The sequence below is a fragment of the Lissotriton helveticus genome, chromosome 5_1, assembly GCF_964261635.1.
Source record: "Lissotriton helveticus chromosome 5_1, aLisHel1.1, whole genome shotgun sequence".
Lineage (NCBI taxonomy): Eukaryota > Metazoa > Chordata > Amphibia > Caudata > Salamandridae > Lissotriton > Lissotriton helveticus.
This window is the reverse complement of record NC_136065.1, coordinates 376,208,949-376,216,823: the sequence shown is the minus strand read 5'-3', so window position 1 is coordinate 376,216,823 and position 7,875 is coordinate 376,208,949. Positions and strand designations below refer to the sequence as shown.

The window sequence follows — 7,875 nt, the reverse complement described above, 5'->3', positions numbered from 1 at the left end:
CATATACATCTTTGATTATGAATTTGATATTGAGTAACAGACTGAATGAATTTATAATATATTTGATGCCAAAAGTTTGAGTGAATTAAATTGAATTAAAGACTCAGATATAAATGTGATAGAAGATTATCTTAACTAAATTAAATGTTGGTATTAATTTCTAAGAGTCGCAACAGTCAGTTTTAGGTTTTGCTTAGTAGCAAAGATTTGTCTTTAAATATAACAAACAATGACGTTCACCTCGGAACTTGTGAGCAAGGCTGTTTGCAGCCGAAACGCGTACAATGTTGGCCGACCAATAAAGCATTTTGGCATCTATACGTGGTGTCATCATCCTTTTAAGCAAACAGGAAAATGGAGAATATACATACATATATACACATACATATATACATACATTACACAATTTTATACATGTGTACATAAATATAAATAATATCTATATATACATAAACATACAAAATGGAATCAAGGATGATTTTTGGGAATGGGGACAGAATACCCACATGGACATAATTTGGATGCAGAACTGTATGTACATTTGTAAATAAGATGGAACCATGAATTATCAGCAAAGAATAAGGAAAGCTTTCCCTGCAAGATATAAATAGTTGTATATAGAGTGTAAATATGAACTGACCTTCCCCCTGGAACGTGAAATCTGTATACACAATCTCTAGAGGGCAATAACAATCTTGAATCATCAACAAGGAAACTTTCTACAGAATTCATGAACACCCTGGTATTAGGACCTTAACAATAAGGAACCCATGTGTACATATAAGAAAGATAAAATGTGATTGGGTACTTGACCCAGAAGACAACGACATCCTAGGCAGTTACATACTTGATTTTTGCCCAGGGATCACATGGTAAAAACTGGTTAGCCAATGGGGTGAAGGCGCGAGTCCTTTGTAGAAAAGAGCTCCTATATGAGATATATGTACAGATGTTTCCACAATGGTGCAATGATCATGGGTTTTAGGGTGTACATAGCAGAGGAGTTTGTAGATAGTCCATATATAGCTAGTAACTTGATAGCTCTAGCATTTTTGAAAATGTACTTCACATTTTAAAAAACTTGTAAAGATTTGTAGAAATTTGTATAGATTTGCAAAATTTTGTAGAAATTTGTAGAAACATTTTTCTGACAATTGGACTACTCATAACAAACTCGAAACTCGATGAAATGTGCACATTGAACCTCAATACTGAGAGAGAAAACATTGTGGTTACAATTTGGAAGTCGTTATAAAATCGCATGTCGAACTGTTTAAGTACTTTACAGGAAATTTACAATGAAATGGTGATATCGCACTTTAATAGTACTGTACTTTGATGTGCAAACAAAATGGCGATGAATTTGAGCCATAATTTGTGAAGGAGGTTACTTGTCTAGTTTTTTTAGAGACATAGAGAAGGGTACTAGCACGTAAACACTTTAAATTGTATCTAGACGCCTAAGGACTCTATGGTCCAGTTGAAGGCTAGATGTAGCTGAAACGCATAGGCCGTCCTGTAATTTTGCACTTTTTTGCACATGGTGTTGAAAAAATAAATCTTTAATTTAAACTTGCCTGCTGCAGTGCCGTGACCTTTTTTGCTGGGAGGAAGAAGGGGAAAGGAGTCGAAGGAATAAATATATATATATATATATATATATATATATATATATATATACACACATTATATACACATACATTTACGTACATATACACACACATCTATGCATAGATATATACATATATATTCGTACATATATATATATATATACACATACATGTACACATACATGTATATCTATATATACACATACACACCTCTATATAAACACACACATTTATATTCACATATATACACACATACAAATATATATCTACACCTATATACATACAAACACGTATATACATACACATGTACATACATACACAAACATGTACATACACACATGCATATACGTATGTATATATACACACACATATATACATACCTACATATGTATATACATACCTACACATGTATATTCAAACGTATACATGCACAAACTTCTCAGCAGTTCTCTGCTTTTTTGCATAATTTGTGTCACTCAATGCCTGAAAGGGTATTTGTTTTACATATACATACATATACACAAGCAAACATATATACACACACACATATATATATATATATATATTCACATACAAATATATACACACATACATATATACAGATCTGCACATACATATATACACATACATATATATCTACACATATATATACATACATGTATATACATACACGTACATGTATATACAAACATATGCATGCACAAACATTTCTCGGAAGTTCTCTTTTTTTTGCATAATTTGTGTTACTCTATTTCCACACAAGGTCCAAGCTACCATCTCCCTTGTTCTATCCAAACTCGATTATGCCAATAGCCTCTACCACGGATCACCCTTAAAGACCATGAAAAGACTACAACGGATTCAGAACTCAGCTGACGGACTATTCTTGCATATCAAACAGCGAGACCACATCTCCCCTGCCTTGAAAGACCTGCATTGGTTACCGGTTGCCAGAAGATCCACTTTCAAGATCCACTTTCAAGCTGCTCTGTATCACCCACAAAGCAATACATGGAATAGGACCACTCTTCATCAGGAATAAAATCACCAAACACATTCAACAAAGGAACCTCCGCTCTATAGGAGCATCTCGCCTCAAAATCCCACCATACAAGAAAAAAACCATGGGTGGCACATCCTTCTGTTCAAACAGCCAAACTATGGAACTCTTTACCCCCCAACATAAGGTCCACCGACAACCACCTTATCTTCAGAAAACTACTCAAGATTTGGCTCTTCCCCACATAAGCACCATACACAAACAGAAATTTACAGCATATCTCTCTGTATATAAGCATTTGTTGCACTATAGATATGTACCTATCTTTGTTTATTACTTTGTATAAACATGTAAAATAATTCTATATTGTTAAAAGAAAAAATAATAATAATAATAAATAAATAATCGTCATCTTTGGTCTACATGTACATACTTCCTTTGTGCATCTATGTACCTTCCATGTACTTGGATCTGTATGTCTGTTACTTTTCTCCTGAAAAAGCATATCCAATGCACTACCTTATTTCTCATCCTGTGCCTCTATCAACATCTTTAACACCTTGGCTGCTAAGGCTTTTCCCCTCCTGTGCTGATTTTATGATAATCCCATTGTTCATGACAAGGTCAGCTCGTCATTAGCACAGCTCCAGTGTGCCTCATGACGAGCTGAGCTCGTCATGAGCATGGAAGGGGTTAATCTACATATACTTACCTCGTTTATGTATCTATATACTTTCAATGTACTTATGGATCTATATATTTATCACTTTCTTCTAATTTAGCATTTCCAATGCACTACCCTATTTCTCAGCCTATAATTCGCTCAATATATCTTCTAGCACAACCTTCTGACTCATCTCAAACTTCTTTCTAGTACTCCTTCCAATGCACTACCCTATCTCTCATCCTATACATCTATCAATACATCCACTCTCTCATTTATCACAAACACCATACCACTACTATGATCGCCAAAATAACCCTTTCTAGACTCTCTCCTACTCTACCCCTCCTTGCATCATCTGACACCTCTTTTTAATATACTGATTCCCTAAAACAAACCTTTCTAAACTCTTCCCTCTGACTCCTCCCCTCTAGTGGTCAGGGGTAAGGAAGAGCACTATCACCGGTTTGGAGGAGATATTAAGGTTTTGTTTAAGAAAGGTAGGACCAGGTCGTTGAAAGTAATCAGGAAAAACTGGTGAAGTACAGAGGCAGGGGCCCAAGAGCATAAATGGATAATTGCTATGGGAATCCGGTGCAATATCCTGTAATTATCCAATTTTTAGGGCTCCCCAAACAACTCTGAATACTGGAGTATTCGAGCATCCTGAAATTCGAGATACCAACAGAATCTACAATTCTGGTAGTGAGAATACTGCAGAAGTATTTCTCAATTATTTGCCAAGAAGCCCAAAACTTGTGTCCCTCCTAGAATCCAATGCCATAAAAAACAAACACACAGATTTTACAGTGGCTGCATTTGCAGCTCTGCAATTAAGGTTGAGAAATAAGTAGCAACAAAATGCAACTTCTCTGATTACACACACATTGGTGGCAATGATCTGCTTAAAAAAAGCATCTGCCAACTAGACCTGTTACTGACAATTTTGGTGTGACTTAATCAAGGGGGGAGGGAGGGGGCTTTCCATTCAATTTCTTAAAACAGATGTTTCTATGTGAATAACTCGATCGTAGATATCTGATCTCTGAACAAAATCATACGAAAGGAGAAGGTTCGCATGTTGGTGCTCCATCAAATATATCCACATCTACAGAAAGGGGATTGGATGTGTTCGGTAGATCTCCAAGATGCATACTTCCACATTGCAGTTGCTCCACTCAATCGCAAGTTCCTGAGTTTCTTGGTAGGCGCGAAGTATTACCAGTTCAGAGTCTTGCCGTTCGGCCTCAAATCTGCGCCACGGGTATTCATGAAATTCATGGCAGTGGTGGCCGCAGCATTACATCGCCAAGGCCTTTTTGTGTATCCATACCTGGACGACTGGCTGTTGAAGGGATCGTCTCCTTACATGGTGCAGACCACTATTGCATCTGCCTAGATCTGCTACACCACTTCACGGGAACATGGAGAAATCAGTTCATCAGCCCACTGAAGCGCACCACTATGTAAGCACTTCACTGGACTCCGGCCTAGGAAAAGTGTTTCCTTCGGAGGAGAGACTGTTATCGATGAGAAACAAGTGCAGTATCATCCTCCAGGCACATCAACCATCAGTGAGGCAAGTGGCATCTCCACTGGGATCGATGGCCACTTGCATTTTTCTCATACCCAACTCCACAATGAGGATGAGTCATTTACAGCAAGATCTGGAGGACAAATGTGACCAATCCTCAGGGCATTGGGAAGACTGAATTCTCCTATCTCAGTCAGCAAAGAGATCCATTTTCTGGTGGACTCACCCTAAATCTCTGGTGGGAGTTCCATTCCATCAACCTCTCCCAAAACAATCCCTGATCACGGAAGCATCTTGTGATAAAGTGCCATCTTTCTTGCATAAGTATGCCCCCACTGTTTGCTGAATTGGTGATGTGCTTTGACTGAGTGTGCCCTGGGCTCCTGCCAACCAGGTGCCCAGGGCCTATATCTTTCTTGCATAAGTATGCCCCCACTGTTTGCTGAATTGCTGATGTGCTTTGACTGAGTGTGCCCTGGGCTCCTGCCAACCAGGTGCCCAGGGCCTATGTTCCTTCCCTAAAACTGTGTTGAAACCAAAACCCAATTGGCATCTCTGGCCACCTGTCAGCCTCTAGTAAATGGGACCCTAGGTACCCAGGGCATGGTGACCAGATAAGACCCCTAAGGGCTGCAGCACTCATTGTGCCACCCTTAGGGGGCCTACACCCACACACTGCTTTTGCAGGCTGAGTGTCTAAGAACAGAACTAAACCAAGAGTCGACATGGCACACATCCTTGTGTGCCATGCCCACAAAACCCACTGCCCTGGCATACATCAGCCACCCCTCTAGCTGGGTGCCCTATGCCAGTGGTGTGGGCACAGGTGCATGAGCCCTGTGCCCCTACAGTACCCGGGTACTTGGAGAAGAGGTAGGTACCCCAAAGGAGGGCACAGGGGGCCATGGGGCGACGGGTGCAGGGGTGTCTTTTGGTGTCGGGACATCTTACCCTCAGCTGGTCGCGGTTGGAGGGGGGCCCTGGTTCTGAGGCTGCAGGCGTCGTCTGGGTCGTCGAGGAGGATCTTTGGGCACTGGATTTCGGGTCCCAGTCTCCGGGGGGACGTCCTCGTGGTCTTGGATCACTCAGGCACAGGCTGAGCTTGGCGGGCGCAGAGTGGGCTGGATTTGCGGTTCCTGGCTGGCACCAGGGGTATTGCTGTTGGAGCAGAACCACTGGTCATGGGAGTCCCAGTCTTTTGGAAGGTTTAAGGCAGGCAGGTCCTCCGGGGTTGTCAAGGTTGCTCTCCGCTGGAGACGCCGGTGCTTCGCAGGAGCAGGTTCAAGGATCAACAGGCCTGTAGAGTTCTGGGGCCAAGTCAGTGGGCGTTGTCCTTTTGTTAGCAGTTGTACGGCAGGTCTTCGTGTTTCTTGGTCATCTTGTTGTTGCAAATCGGGATCTGAGGAAGGAAGGTTCAGGGTGCCCCTAAATACTAAATTTAGGGGCGTTACAGGTAGAGCAAGGGCAGGGACCAATGGGTCCCTGTCCTGGGGTGGGTACACCCCCTAGCCTGCTCCTCTCCTGTGGAAGGGGGGCAGGAGCCTAGCTGTGATTGGGCAGGGCTCCCCATCTTCAAGATGGCCGGAGCCCAGGGTCATGCTTCACCTCTCCTCTCCCACATGAGGGGTGGAGTTGGCAGAGCTGGCACACCCGCCCTTCCTGACGTATGGTTTCCCGCCAGTCTTCCCGCCAGAGTGGGGGTTAGGACTGGTGGGGGCCGATTGATGGGCACAGCAAATGGTCTGGAGAAGCTTACAGAGGTGGCATACATTTGAAGCTTCCCCCTGCCCATCCTGGGGGACGACACCTAGCACCTCGCCCAGGATGTGCATTGTTGCAGGCCCAGGAGAGCGGGGGGCTCTCCACCCAGGGGTTCAGCAACATGTCTGCTGTGCGGCAACCTCTGCAGCCACTCAGCCCAGACGTGGATTGTAGGTTAGGTTTTCAGGGGTCATCTCTAAGATGCCCTCTGGTGCAGTTTACGTTAAATCCCACACTGGCAACAGAGCGGGTTTAATGTGCTGAGAAGTTTGGTACCAAACTTGTCAGTCTTCAGTGTAGCCATTATGGTGCTGTGGAGTTCATAATGACAACCTCCCAGCACCATGTACTCTTAATGGCATCACTGCACTTACAGTGCCCAGGAATGGCCCTGGGTACTGTAGGGGCACATGGCTCATGCACCTGTGCCCACACCTCTGGTATAGGCCACCCAGCTAGAGAGGTGACTGAAGTATGCCTGGGCAGTGGGTTCTGTGGGCATGGCACACATTGTGTGTCATGTCAACTCTTTGTTTAGTTCTGTACTTAGACACTCAGCCTGCAAAGGCAGTGTGTGGGTGTCAGGGTACAGGGCCCCTGAGGGTGGCACAATAAGTGCTGCAGCCCTCAGGGGTCTTCTCTGGTCACCATGCCCTGGGTACCATTTACTAGGGGCTGACAGGTGGCCAGAGATGCCAATTGGGTTATAGTTTTAACACAGTTTTAGGGAAGGAACACAGGCCCTGGGTATCTGGTTTGCAGGAACCTAGGGCGCACTCAGTCAAAGCACATCAGCAGTTCAGAAAAATTGGGGGCATACCAATGCAAGAAAGATGGCACTTTCTCACAAACACTAAAACCTAAGAGGTTAGTTTGCCCTGGTTATCTGTGAATGTAAACTCTCTAGCCTGTTTCAAAAGTCGGCGATGTGGAAAAAGGACTAATTCGCCCATGCCACTACTTTTCCTGGTTTTAATACTGCAAAATTGGCATCCAGCTGCTTCCAATACAACCTTGAAGGGATTTTTTTGAATTAATAAACACACATTTATTACTAGTGGGCAAAAGTCATATTTAATGTTATTACTATAGTAAAGTTCACCCAACCGAAGAATACATTAAATACTGCTTCCATGCATTCCACTTTAAACTAATTTTATAGGGAACATAACTTTGCCAGTTCTCACAAGGACTATGTAATTAGATTGGGCTCTGTTTAAATACTTTTGTCTAAAACATTTAAATATAAAAACAAAGCATGGCAACATAACCGGTATATGCAGATATTCAAGATAATATACCATTC

The 7,875-nt window shown here is 42.6% G+C and overlaps 1 protein-coding gene across 6 annotated transcripts in view; it reads right to left on the bottom strand.

Moving 5' to 3' along the window:
- ZBTB17 (zinc finger and BTB domain containing 17) overlaps positions 1-7,875 on the bottom strand; it is a 417,671-nt gene that overhangs the window by 332,846 nt on the left and 76,950 nt on the right. The gene's annotated exons all lie outside the window — the stretch shown is intronic.